A 14,429-nucleotide genomic window follows, 5' to 3' on the forward strand; every position below is an offset into this window, starting at 1 on the left:
ATTAAACTCAATACCGGTGTGCAAGAAGCAGGATACAAAGCACAAAGCGCTGTGAGCGCTATCCCTGTACAAAAAAATATTTTTGTATACACAACCACCCACAGACACAATCAGCAAGAACTGCCCTAGTAATCCAAGTGAGGGTTACACAAATTCTCTTTGTAGTCACAAAACAAAATATCCCTGAGCTTTGATGATCACCCTGCATCACTACCAAAGCATCCTCACTAGTTTGCATTGCACATCTTCTTGTTTCACACAGCAATTGCTTGTCAGTCATGTCAAGCCTATTCTGCATCATAGCCATAACACAGTCCTTTTAGTGCCATTTTTTGGAAACTGCAAGCAGAGCAAAATTTCCGTCAATTACCCCTCTTTGTACTGAATTTCATTTATATTTCTCTTTTGCACGCTGAGAAAGCAGTTATAACGTGGACCACCGTAAAAACAGCGAAATGAACAAACATCTGTTGCTAGGATCTCCCCCTCAATGGACAAACGGGACATAATTAATCACAGAGGGACACAGATTCATAATTGCTGCACACTGATGTGTTTGTCCCAGGTGAGCCGCATCTGGTTTAACATGCAAATTTGTGTCAGATCCTTATCCGAAGTGAAACAGGCCAGAAAGTGGTTTAAAATGACACACACGGTTTGGGGGAGGGGGGAAATTTCCACCTGTTGTCCCTGGACAGGTTGATGTTAAACACAGTAAGACACAGTGAAAACAATTTAAACGCAAAAAAAACACTTAAACACAGTAAAACGCAATAAAACACGTGTTCTACATGTAAGGTACATAAAAAAGGATACAATAAGTTAACATGGCTAAAAACAGTTTAAAATGCATAAATATGCTTAAAGTAGTTAAAAGTGGTAATAATTCATAAAGATGTTGGATATGTAAAATTCAGTTGTTAAAAACAGACACCCCACTATTTTAAAAATATGTTTGTCTCTAAAATAATTCAAATCCCCATTGTTGGTGTTCAGGTGTAATACCGCAAGTCCACTAGGGGGTGCTGGTAGCGATAGTGGTATAGAGGAGGTATTAAAACGACAGAGGAAGAATAAATCCTGCTGGTGAAGATACAACAACTCATTGTGGATTGTCTTCCTTATTCTATACCACAGGTTAGTAGAAAGTAGAAATAACTCACACAAACAGATGTAAAGAGTGGAGAATGTTGATAAAGTAAACAGCTACATGTAAAGTGGTACGTTATACAATGTATTGTTGAGCATTTAAGCACATGCTAAATGGCTAACGCTAACAGGCCTTGGTGCATGGTGAACAGCACTAAGCAGGCTAATTGAAATCTGTGAATTGACTGTGTTGGTGATGTTATTGTGCTAAAGTTATGTTATATAAGTATACATTTTGTCCCTAAATTGTCACTTGATTGACATGTGAAGAAAATGCCTTAACATCAGAAATGCTGTTGTATAACTGTTTAATCAGTGTTCAAATGAAGGTTAAACTGATAATACTTGAAGTGTTATTTTTCTAAGAAGAATAAATCCTGCTGGTGAAGATACAACAACTCATTGTGGATTGTCTTCCTTATTCTATACCACAGGATTATAATTCACACCCCTCTTCAGGCGGGAGGGGCAACATACACATTTCCAGCAAAATACGTGTTGGATTATACAAATACCTATGTGTTGGACTGCATTGCACATGCCCTCCCAACACAACACAAAACACAAGACACGTTCACAACACACACAGTGAGTTAGAATAACAATGAGGCAAAGTTTTGAAGTGCATAGTCCAGAATCAAGTACAATGGCTGTTGTCCTAGGCAGTATTCCACCCCTGGCATTTGTCCTGAACACACACCTGAGTGTTCTGACATTTGAAGGCAGCAAAGCTGGGGCAGTCTCTTATGCTAGTTGGCAGAGTGTTCCAGAAGATACTGCCTTTGAAAGAGAGAACATTTTGTCGGAAATAAGTTTTTGTCAGTGGTACATCACAGTCTCCTCTGGATATGGCCCTCGTGGCCCGGGATAGTGAAGACCTATATTCGTTGTACAGTATTCATTGAGTGGACGAGCAGCCTGTGCATAAAAGCATTTGTAAATCAAGCAACCATTTCTAAGTTTCACAAGATTTTCAAAGCCAAGTAGTTTGTATTTAGACAAGATTTTACGATGATGGTAGTTTCAGCACTTTTCGTCTAGTACTTTCAGGGCTCTCACTTTCAGTGTTGTGACACCGGCCAAGAACCAGGTAGTCAGAAAAAAAAAAGTGAAAGAATCAAACAGTCAAAGAACATCATAGCAGGTTCATCAGTCAAAGATCTCATTTGCGCGAAATTGTGTAGATGGTATTTTACAAACACTGTTTAATATACACTGTTTTCAGAGGTCTTCGACTCAAGTGGAGGCAGGACAACTGGGCTCACCTGCTGTTGATTGGCTACTTAAAACCAAAGGTTTACAGCTGGGAGACGCAAGTTCTTTCTTCCATGCTCGCTTGAACTTCAACTTTTTGGATATTTAATATCTGTAGTGTCTTCGATTAGTGTGCCCAGTTGTTTCCCTGCCATCCGGCCTGGCCCACGGCTTAGTAAGTTTTCATGGTGCCAAGACAAAGCTCAGCCAGTGCCTCCTGCTCCCTCCTTTGTTGGCTTTATTGTACTTTGTATGACTCTCATTAAAGAAGCTGTAACTGTTCTTTGGTCTCACACCTCTGCACCTGGAGTCCAGACCTCCACAGCACGTAACAGTCAGGGAGGTCAAAACGGTGCAATCAGGCATCACTGCAACAATAACATCATGCCTTGAAAGAAACAATATCTGATCTGAGTTTGTAAAAGTACTGTACAAAACAGAAACTTTAGAACAGATGCTAGCACTTACACAACATGGTGAGCGATGTGTCATGGCTGGTCCGGGTTTTATTAAATGTCAGTGTAGCATCAACTTGATTTTGAAGCAATTATTCTAAAATTGTCACTGAATCACTGCATAATCGTTGTCCTTCCAGAATGCTTGACATTTGATTTGGTTTGTCCTTGATTTATTGTTGTATTAAACAAGCCCAAATGAGAGAATATGGTTGAGCACGGTGACCTGACAGCAGCAAAGGTCACTCACTCAGCAGTGGCAGCAGACTTTTAATTACTTTCAGCCAGTGGAGCTTTCTTTGGATTTAAAAAAATGTGGGGGGAAACATAGGGGTGGGGGAAATAATAGATTTTTAGATGCATCGCGATGCGGACAGTGGCGATTATTAATCGGTTCGTAAATGTCAATGATCGATGCTGACGCAACAAAAAAAACTGAACAAAAAGACAGAAGTGTCAGACTCTACCAGAATGGCTGAGCGTAAACTCGGACCCGCACCTGGTGGACTTTGTCTTTCACATAGTTGAAGGTAAAAATGAGCTGGACAAGAGCCAGACAATATGCAAGTTTTGTCATACAAGCACGTTTCCACCCGAACCAGGAGGAAAAACAGCCAGCTGATGTTGCTGCCAAACAGAGAACCATCGAGCAGGTGGTAACTAATTTTACACCCAACTCGGAAAAGGCGAAGCGAATCACAAAGTCAATCGCATCTTTTATTGCAAAGGACTTGTGACCGTATTCGGTTGTTGAGAAGCTGAGCTTTCGTGCTTTTTTGCACACTTGGGAACCTAAATACAACATCCCATTGCAACGTTATTTCACTCACACTGCAAGTGTGAATAAGGGCAGCCTCGTTTTTTTGGTTATCCATAATATAGTGACATCTGCAAGCCTTATTATTGTATGAAAGCCGCTGGTACAGAAATCTATGTTTTGTACGAAAGCTGTTTTTGACTTTGCTATAAAGCAAAAATATTATTTTGTCAGAGATTCTATGCTCAGGATTTTAGTTTGAATTCAGAAGTCTATTATTTCTTTGGCAGATTTTTTCTGTTGGTTACTCAGAATATGCTGAAGTTTGTTAATTTTATACATGCTGCTACTGGTGCACTTTACCTTTCCTGCTAGTTCTGCGCAATGGGAAATATGTTGGTGGATGCAACCTTCCAAATATTAAAAGATAATGGAAGTAAAAAAATTATGCATGACAAACCTGACAAACTATTGATCACAAAAAAAGATGCATTGAGAGGCCTCGATAATTGTTTTATCATCGCATCGCAGGCCTCTGAACCGTAATCACATCGAATCTTGAGGTGGCCAGAGATTCCCACCCCTAGGCAGCAATCAAATAAGTAGGGTAGATACCAGGAATACTACAGTATAAATTAGAATATATGCATTTAGTATTAATAGCTAGAAGGAAAACAGATAATATGTAAAAAAAAATAAATACATTTTTAGCATTTTGATGAAATTGGGGCAAAATGTAGTGAATACTTGATGCAAACTGTGGAGGCACTGTTGCTTCCGTGTGGACTAGTTTGTGACCTGGAGAAGAACCCCATATTGTTTGCCAGTATATAGTTAGCTAGTATATACCGTATTCACTCTCCTTAACCATTATTGTCGAAATAGTTCAACACAAGTGAGTATACCTCACAGTGAACATGTCCATATTGTACACACAGCGTCAACATTTAGTGTGAGTGCTGTTAACTACCCGTGCCTTAATCCTCTTGGCGATGATTTTCACCAGAGCTGCATAGCTTGTTACTGGAATCCTCTTCTACTCCTCCATGGTGACATCATGGATGTTAGACATCTTGCCTGACAGGTGTTCAATTGAGTTACGGTCTGGAGACATCCTTGTCACCTTTAGGTAGGAACCTGAAGGCACTTGTCATCTTGGAAGTGTGTTTGAGCTCGTGATCATGTGGGAAAACTGCCATGAGGCCCAGTCTCTCAAGGGAGGGGATCATGCTCTGCTTCAATATCACAATATCACAGCTTCCCAATGACTGCAGCACTCATGCGCAGCTCCAGACCACGGTACTACCACCACCATGCTTGACACAATTACTGTATTTTAGTACTCACTTGTGTTGCCAGCCATTTAGACAATCATGGCTGTGTTTTGAGTCATTTTCAGTGGATTGTTCCATCGTTTATCTTGGGGGATAGGTTCCCAAAATAGCCCACAATAAGTGAAATCCGCAAAGTAGCCAACTATATTTTTGCACAATTATTATACATGTTTTAAGGCTGTAAAACCCCTCACCATACATCAGACAGGCATTAACATTTTATCACATTTCTCTCTTGTTTAAACACTCAAAGTTCATTTTAATGATCAATTTACGAGATTGGACACAAGAAATTAAGTGACTCACGCATATTTCTTCTGATCGTGGCTTCTTCTAGCGCTGTTAGCGTTTTTGTATCCTTGCTAAAACATTTTCCTCCTCGTTGGCTTCCATGAACCGAAGATTCATTTACAGTATTCCGACAGCTGCATCACTTCTGACTTCATTCAGCATGTATGATTGCTAGCAGCTAGCAATCATAAAACAGGAAACAGGCAGTCCGGCACGAAGGAGATTGATTGACAATGGTCTACAGCCAATCAGAAGGCAGAACACAATGGGCGGGTTCTCCCTTAGGACTGTTGTGGCTCTACTTAGCTGGCTACACATGTTACTGAGACGAACTGGACAGTCTTCAACTCTCAAATGAGCATACAACACCCTCTAGTGGTAGCACTAGTAAATACAATACCAGACACATACAAAAGAACACCGATAGATCCCTCTAATCCACCACAAGGATGCAGAACACGATGCGTGTTCATACGCTGTCAAAAAAAAAATTGCACTTTAAAAAATTCTGCGAAAGTGCAAGTCCATGAAAGCGTTTCTGTGAGATACTGCATATCAGCTCCTATGTGGCGATGACTCGAAAACAATCTACAAAAACCTCCTTCTATCAACAATGTACAGAACAATGAAAGGCACCCTCATTTGAAAATGAGACCACGCTATTTGGCTTTCCACTTCAGGCCTCTCAAGCACAAATGGGTGACGTTGAGACAATAGCTGAGCAGATGGAGCAGTAAGACACTTCTAACAGTGGTAAGGAGGAAGTGTACACACAAGTCTCTGCGTGTGGCTGAACTTGAGTTACACTGAGGCCCTGTTGCTATGGTAAATGTGGAGGAACAACAGCTTAACATGATACATCTGACTGTATTTGAACTATTTTATACCAAAATCAGGAAACTTGCAATGAGGCTCTGTGACCGCAAACCACTGTAATGAGTTGCGTTGCACCACATCTAATACTGTATCAGGGGAATGGATAAAGGGCTAAATCACTCAATATAACACAACATGATGAGTGACGGAAAAGGATTCGCTATATTGTTATTACATTGTTGTGTATGTCAACTGGCTGTACGCCCACCACACACAGTCAGTAGAGAAGAGGGAAGGAGAGAAGAGGGTTGCTTTCAAGCCCGTAGTCCATGCAAATTAGACAAATACCTTTAGTGACATTTTCGCTCCTCCGCATTTCATGATGCGGCTCATGGCCCCAACGTGCAGTCATATAATGTATGAGGATGCCTTATAATGTTCGAAGACAGAAGGTCAGACACACAATACTGCAGCACTCTTTTTACTACAATCATCAAACAAAACGTGACCAAAGAGGACACAATTAATATCCATTACATGTACATGTCTGCATTATCAACACCAATACTTTTTGTGGAAATTGTATGTTGTCTCCATCCTTTTTTCCATAGACTATATATTGGGTTTACTGAGGACTGGCTGGAAATAGCTAGGGAATTGAATGACTGTTTACTTGTCTGCTCTATGCTTGACTAATGACCTGTCCAGTGTTAACCACACGCTGGGATAGGCTGCATTTGCATATAAACCTACGCAGCCTGAGTAGTATACATAGATGATGTGGAACTGTGCTCCTCGTGCTCTCCGGCATTTGGTAAGTGACTTGCAATTTTTAAAAGTTTCACCCACAGACAACAATGACGATAAAACAATTCCCATTCACAAATACCTGGCAAAAACTGCAAAAAATGGTGTAAAAGTTACGTCGCTTTGTCTGTGATGTCATGAGCGGTTGACGCTCGAAAATGTTAACACAGAACACAATTTTATAATTTTATAATTATATTTTTACATGCATAAAACAATTCTAAATTCATATACATTTACGAATGAAAGGGCTAAATGAACATTATCTTCGTTGAAGACTGCTGTTCCCAACGACACAATGCGGCAGCAAGACACCACACGGACACCATCTTCCTGTTTTGTCATGAAATATTTCTTGAATTCAGTAGTGTTTCTCACCTTCTTTATAAATACTGACACTTGCAACTTTCTTTAGCTCCAACTCATGTCAAAACAGGAAGGCGGTCGTGGCTGATCTCGCTGCCACATCGTGTCTTTGGGGACAGTTGTCAAGAACCACGTCTTCAATGAAGGTAAAATTAACCTTAAATGTTCATTTATTCCTTTCATTCATCATTTATATGAATTTTAAATTGTTTTCTGCTTGTCAAACTATAATTGTAAAACTATAAATACATATACTATCAATAATTTTGCCAGTCTCAATATATTGACATGTGCGTGCGCGTTTGTTTTCATCCTTTGTCTCTACCAAACAGGCTGGATGAGAAGAGAGTTCACTCTGTGCATCTGTCTCAGCACCTGGGCACGTTGGTTTTACAGCGGAATGAATGGAGTGAGTGAACCCTCCAGTCGGTCATTCAGTCTCTTTGTCCCAGTGGGGAGAGGCGGGGCACTAGCGAGTGTGCGTGCACTCCTTAGCTGTGTGTGTCATGTGCTACAAGATTAAAAACATTTTTTGTGGATGTTGTGATGTCTGATGTCAATTTCAGCTCGTTTGCACAATGTCATTTTGTGACACGAAAAATTTGTGACAAAGACAATCAAATAAATAATACAAAGCAGTGGAACTTGCGTTTCAGCTGCCGTGATTCCCAAAGCATAACACCTCATCGTGCACCAAATGCATTTTACTGCATCCAAAACATGTACTTTGACCAAACTCCGATAAAACGTTAAACCCCATTAAAGGTAAGAAGCGTATTCCACACAGACTTGTGTATGCAAATGAGCTGACGTCTGCATTGACACACAATGAACTTCAAAGTTTTTGTGGCTCATTTCTCTGTTTTTTGTCAATATTCAGACAATAATGAAAGAGACTCTGACTCTGAAACATGGCGTCATGTCCATGATTCATGTTACGTTTCGGTTTTATAGTGATGTATTTTTATCTAATCAATATACTTTGGGGAACTGTGGTTTACATCATGTTTCATCATGTTTATTTTATTTAAAAGATCTTGACATTCCAATTACAATGTTAAATACGCTTGACTAATTAAAGTTTTTTGCTTTTGATACCGTGTACTCTCATTATTATGCCATAAATTATCGTTACATTGATGAAAAAAAGGTCTCAAAATAATGTTGACGATAATATTGATTATCGGCAATAGTTTGTAGGACAATTATCGTCCAGCAAAAATTGCTATCATGACATGGCTAGATTTACATGATTTCTTATGGGAATAACTGATTCAGTTGGCGTGCTTTTCGGTTAGAGTTGTACCTTCTGGAGCAAATTCATGACGCTAACCAAGGTTCCACTGCACAGGAAAAAAATATAAAGCACAACTATTGCAGACTTTTGCATACATCAAAATGTAAATTTAATTGAGCAAACAGTGTTATTCCCACTGGAATGTGGTGGGGGGGATTTAAATATACCTCACATTTCTACTTAACAGCGGAGCAAATGTGCTTACTACAAAATAGCCACATTTTTTCACACAAGAGATCTTCAGTTGCAACAGCTACTGTATGATTTCCCTATACTATCACTGATATGTGAGTGTGCGCTATCTTGTCTAATCGTGACCTGCTGTAACACAGACTATAAGAGATATGAAGCTTCCTTCACTGCTGTCATTGTGGTACACATGGACATATTGGGGCTCATGTTCTCCAGTTGCCATTCCTGCCATTTATTGCAAGAACATGTGTATAGATGTGAGACCAGACAAGGTGTTATGTTTCGTTAAGAGTAAAGCCTTAGCTGTCAGACTGCCAAGCTCTCAATGTGTCTGAGACTGACATCCTCCAGTGTGCCATCTACAGATTTGCGGTCCCATCGAGCTGATGAATTATTAACCAACCTTCCACTAACAAATGTGCTTTTAATTGTCGGGATTGCTGTTTGACAACAACTGAAACAGGCCTCGATCCAAGCGGGCTATCGATCAGCCCAATGCAGCCTCATCAACAGCAGCACAGGAGGCGAGAGCTGCTCAGGATCCACACAGACAAGATATGGTAAACTAAGAAGCTCTTCTTCGAGGCAAAAAAACTTTCACAGACAAATTCCATGATTTTGGTATTTCAAATGCTGCACCAAGTTAAGCATTGTTTATAAAAGCAGCTGTTTTCCTTTCCAAAACTTGCCTAAAGGACACAGATGCATGCGAGCCCCTGGCATGCAGACATTCCTCTCATGCAAGTGTGGCAGTGAGGAGCATCTGTCCACAGGCATCCTGAGCTGAAACTCACTCAGCAGGACGATGCAAACAGGCTGTTGGCATGACACGTACAAGTCACATTGCTGCATCTTGCACGGCCACAGTCAGGGACAGAGACCCATTCAAATGAAAAAAATATCACCAGTTTAAACTCAAGAGGACGGTGGACGATGCAACAATGCAGCCTGGTCTAGCACTGGGGAATTTTTGTAAGAGAAAGGAACCCGCAACGCCCGGGGAGAAAACAGCAAGCTTACCTTCTCACCTTTTACTGCGATGAGCTGCAGATGTTGGTCCCTGTCACGCGCCAATAGTTATCCTCCTCTTACATGTCGACCAAATCTCCGTCAAGCGACGGTTATTGTACACAAAACGCCCCAGTAACGCGGCATGGGGAAAAAAAAGCATGTGTCGCACTATTTGGCCGCGCTCCTCTGAATGTGGCTCACCGGCTCACGGGAGGCGCCATGGCGGCAGGAGGAGCTCAGCTGGGAGGCTGCCGGTGATGCTGCGGCAGCCTTTTGCTCCGACGAGACGTGGGATGAGTGCGGTGGGGGTGGGGGCGTCGGAGGGCCCACGACCAAACACTCAGCCTCCGAAATGATTCCAACTGAGTCGTAATGACGGTCTCACGGTGGATGAATCACCACGCGTGCGTGTTTTATCAGCAAGTCAATTAGAGGGAGCTCTGGGATGATTCACCCACAGCAAGAAAGTGCCAAATGCGGGCTATTTAAACGCACTTTAGACGTCCAGGAACGCACGATGCGTAATCTGTTGTTTTGTATGGCGCTCAAGTCACTTTTTGCAAGTTCATATATTATATCGCACATTGTAATGTAAGTACACTGACAGTAAGATCAGTTTGTGATTTTCCAACTTGAGCATGCTAATTTTAATGTGACTGTACTGCAAAGATAAAGATGCATACTGTAGACAAAAATGATACAAATCTCACAATGTATGTCTTGCATGTTTAATCACGAGGATTATTGTTTGACACACTAGGTTTATTGTTTTGGTGGCTGTTGGGTACTTAGCAGAATTTTGCAAAATCTGCTATCAATATAAATGAAAGTATGCATCCTTGCTGTGCAAGACTATTCAAATTTGGTACACAGAAAAAAATGTAGACAGAAAGATTTATTTGTGGCCCATCTTCAGATTTCATGTGAAATATGGTCAGATTGTATAATGTATTATTTATGGCAGTGGCGGGCAGTCTGAAGGTCCTGGCCAGCAAAGCCTTCTCTGTTGGCCTAAACACTATTGGAAGCACTGACCTAAATTCCAGTATATGTTCTATGAAATTGTGTTGATTTATTCCCAACATTCTATTATCTTAATTTTGTAGCATGTCTCTTGGCTGCACTGCTTCCAGTACATGTATGTCTATGTTATATTTTTTTGTCCAATCAGATTTCAGCTTCTGTGTGTTGCCATCTTAATGTAAACTGCCCAAGGCCTTCAGAATCAGTAGTGCTGGCCCATGTCACTTAAACACTATTAGCAATGAGACTTAAATCAGTTTTCATATTCCTCTCACAGGGCCAGCTAGCAGGCAAACAGTAACGTCAGAATTTTTCCATCCTCTGATTGGTTGATGTCTGAAAGCCAATGTGTAACACTCCAGTTACCAGTGTGCTTAAACGCCCAACCACATGAACCGCAGCGCTTAATTGAGCCTGTTCTGACACAAAGAAAGGAGACAGACACTGTGTTGTTCATCATTCTGTGTGAGTTAAAGTCGGGTTTAAACACTTAATTGACCACTTCCAAACTTGCTATATTGTGCCTAGCCACCACTACATTGAGGATTAAACTATACCCAAGATGCTGAAGAAGTAAATGCGTCAATTTTTCTCATACCTATTGTTGCTGATTATTGTTCTCTTTTGGGTAATGTCACTTGATCAAGATTTTTCTAACATTCCACACTGCAAAATAAGCAATAAAAGTATGTATGATTCGTGCTGATATCGGATTGATATCAGTATCAGACGATATTCAAAGCTTTGGATTGGAAGTGAAAAAATTGTATTGTACTACAAATAAGTGAGTGCATACACTGTATATGTACATATTTTGTATACAAGTCAGACCGCGGAAGGGTTTGTTCCACTTCCACTGGAAGTCTTCCAGACCAGTGCAGTATGAATGAGTGAGTACTGCATTCATTTTTTATGTTTTTGTCATGTTGTTAGATAAATATTGGGGGTTGTTTTCTAAACAATGTATTGGAAGACAAAAGGGTTAACTGGTTTTTGCAAAGTATGGCAATTAAAGAGAGACGGTGAGTGTTGTTGGAACTGGAACCAATGTGTTACAACAGTCACTTTTATTGCAAACGCTGATCTAAAATCGGAGAGGAAGGCATTCGTGAAGATGGGCTGTAGTCGTATACACGGAAAATAACGGACCAAAACCCAGCCAATCACAGCTTTTACGGTCGGAGTCACTGCGACACATGGTTACAGTTTTTTGGAGGTGCACATCGAGCTACACGGGAGGGTTAGGATGCGGAAGTGCGCAAGTGTGGCGTACTCTGGTGTCTAGAAGCAGAAGCATAAACCAGGCTTAATTGGGGTATAACCTTGTTGGGAGCCCTTCTTCGCTCATTTCTACCATGGCAACTGCAATGAAAAAAAGGAAAGCTGACTTTGAGGGCCGCCTCTATCAGGAAAGGTGGGAATTACAGTTCTTGATAAGATTTGGCTTTTAGTGATGGTGTTAGGTACCAGTGGCTTACTTTTGAATGATCTTGTAAAAGACAAGAGTTACATTCACATGTTGAACTTTCATGATTATAGACAACTTTAAAACGATTTTGAAGTAATGATTATGGGTGTAACGAGTCATTTTAATAATGCTTCGATTTGTATCATGATTCATGGTTGCCAATACGATTCAGGGACGATATTGCTTGATGTCCATTTTTGTAAACATCCTTTCCCATCCATCCCCAAATGTTCTCAATTGGTTTTAGATCTGGGGAACACACAGCATGGTCCAAAAGAGTGACGTTATTCCTCTGGAAGAAGTCCTTTGTCAGGCGGGCAGTATGAACTGCATCGTTGCGTTATTGAAAAGCCCAGTCATTACCACACAGACAAGGGCCTTCAGTCCCCAGGGTTGCCCCCTGCAACATCTCCACATAGCCAGCTGCTGTTTGACGCCCCTGCACAACTGGACGCTCTATTGTTCCAATGAAGGAAAAAGGGCTCCAGATCATGAAGGTGCCCCATCCACTGTGCCGTGTGGAAAACATCTCAGGTGGGATCTCCTTGTCATGCTAGTAACATTGGAAGCCATCAGGACCATCAAGGTTACATTTTTCAATCTAATCTCAGCAGCAATGGCACATTGCGAGAGGCCTTGCTTATACAGCTCAACAATCCGACCGCATTCAAAGAGAGAAAGCTTTTTTGCCTTTGCCATTAAGAGATCATGTGAATACATGACATAAACTGACATTGAATCCACATGCCAAGAGTTTGGCTTTTAAAGGCTGTGGTCTTAAACTTTCAGCTGATTAGTTGATTCTACTTTGATGGTTGTTTGCAATACATTCCTGGCTCAAAATGTTTTTGTCTCATTTCTTCTTTTTGCATTTTGAAGCTATACTTAGAACCTCATTAAGATCCAACAGTGCAAAATGTAAATTCTTGCAATTTTTTTCATACATGCCTGAGTGGCTTACATTTGGTTGTATTGCCAGTTGAAAGTTAAATAGAATAGTGACAAATAAATGTTCTATATTAGTGTATTGGCTTGTAACTGTTATGGCTAACAAATGATCAGAAGGGCCTATTGGCCCACAGGCCAATGATGATCGCATGATGATGATGATTGGCCCATGAATGCAAATTGTACAGTTGCTTCACCATGTATTTGATTCTGTTTTATTTCTTTCAGGATTTTCTATTTTTGCTGTTTGAGTTCAAATAGAATGGCACGGTCCCATCATCTTCCATCATTTTCAATGTACCTGGCCATCCGCAGCTCACTTTTAAGTTACAGTAGGTCTGTGCTCCACTGGTGCTATTGTAGTTTAATTTTATTATTTTTATACAATTCCCTGTTATTTTGGGCTTTTTTTCAGAGAGTTTGTCACTTGTTTGTCTTGTGAGACCTGGCAAAACTGATACACATAGACATTGTTTCACACAAACACATTGTTTCATTTAACAATACTTAAGTTGTAATTACTGTACATTTACTGTTACAATTCTATCACTGTATAATTACACACAGAAACACACACACACACTCTCACACACAACCACTAACCTGTGAAAATACTGCAACTTGTTCAGTGATGATGATGTTACTACATAAGATACTCGTACCCAGGCCTTTGTCTTTTAATACGTGAGTACAGTATGTCTTCTGAATGCCTTATATTTGTATTTTGCTTCATTTAGCCATTTTTATGTGTGAAAATGATTGATTTAGGCCAAAGATACATACAATTTGCTTAAATATGCATATTGACCAAACATAGGCCGTAGTCAACTGTGGTATAATTTTTTTATGAATATACGTGGGAAAAACGTGATAAGGTGAAGCCATGAAAGTGGCGAGAGACCATGTACATTCCTCTCATTGGTACCTCCCTGTGAATCAAGGCCACAGGGATGTTTCAAAGTCATGAATGAATGATTGTGCACCACTGAGTGCATAAATATGACAAATCTTTGTGTCAAACTGGCAATTAAAGACACTCTGTCCCCTGCAGAGAAATGCCCAGTAGCAAAAACATAAAGGGAGGCTGATTGGATAACACCATGACTAATAACAATGTATCCGATCCAAGAGTGCATATCCTAAGGGAAAATGAAGCAGCCAATGGGTGTCATCTAAGTCCCTATTCCCCTTAACTTGTCCTTTACTACAAGTTACTTAAATGTAGTTGTCTCGCCTTTGCTAAAACCAAGATCTTTTTGTA

At 40.5% G+C, this 14,429-nt stretch overlaps 1 protein-coding gene across 7 annotated transcripts in view; it reads right to left on the reverse strand.

Annotated features, from left to right (window-relative positions):
- The window catches only part of dlgap4a (discs, large (Drosophila) homolog-associated protein 4a), a 106,697-nt gene extending 96,525 nt beyond the window's left edge, over positions 1-10,172 (reverse strand). For 3 of the 7 annotated variants that reach the window (XM_054798033.1, XM_054798013.1, XM_054797988.1), the window contains exon 1: positions 9,739-10,171. The gene's annotated coding sequence lies outside the window, so the exon portion shown is untranslated. Of the gene's footprint in view, positions 1-9,738 lie in introns of all 7 variants that reach the window. The other 4 variants (XM_054797993.1, XM_054798004.1, XM_054798023.1 and 1 more) reach the window with 3 other exon arrangements.
- Between the last annotated feature and the right edge of the window lie 4,257 nt (positions 10,173-14,429).

The sequence above is a fragment of the Dunckerocampus dactyliophorus genome, chromosome 1, assembly GCF_027744805.1.
Source record: "Dunckerocampus dactyliophorus isolate RoL2022-P2 chromosome 1, RoL_Ddac_1.1, whole genome shotgun sequence".
Classification (NCBI taxonomy): Eukaryota; Metazoa; Chordata; class Actinopteri; order Syngnathiformes; family Syngnathidae; genus Dunckerocampus; species Dunckerocampus dactyliophorus.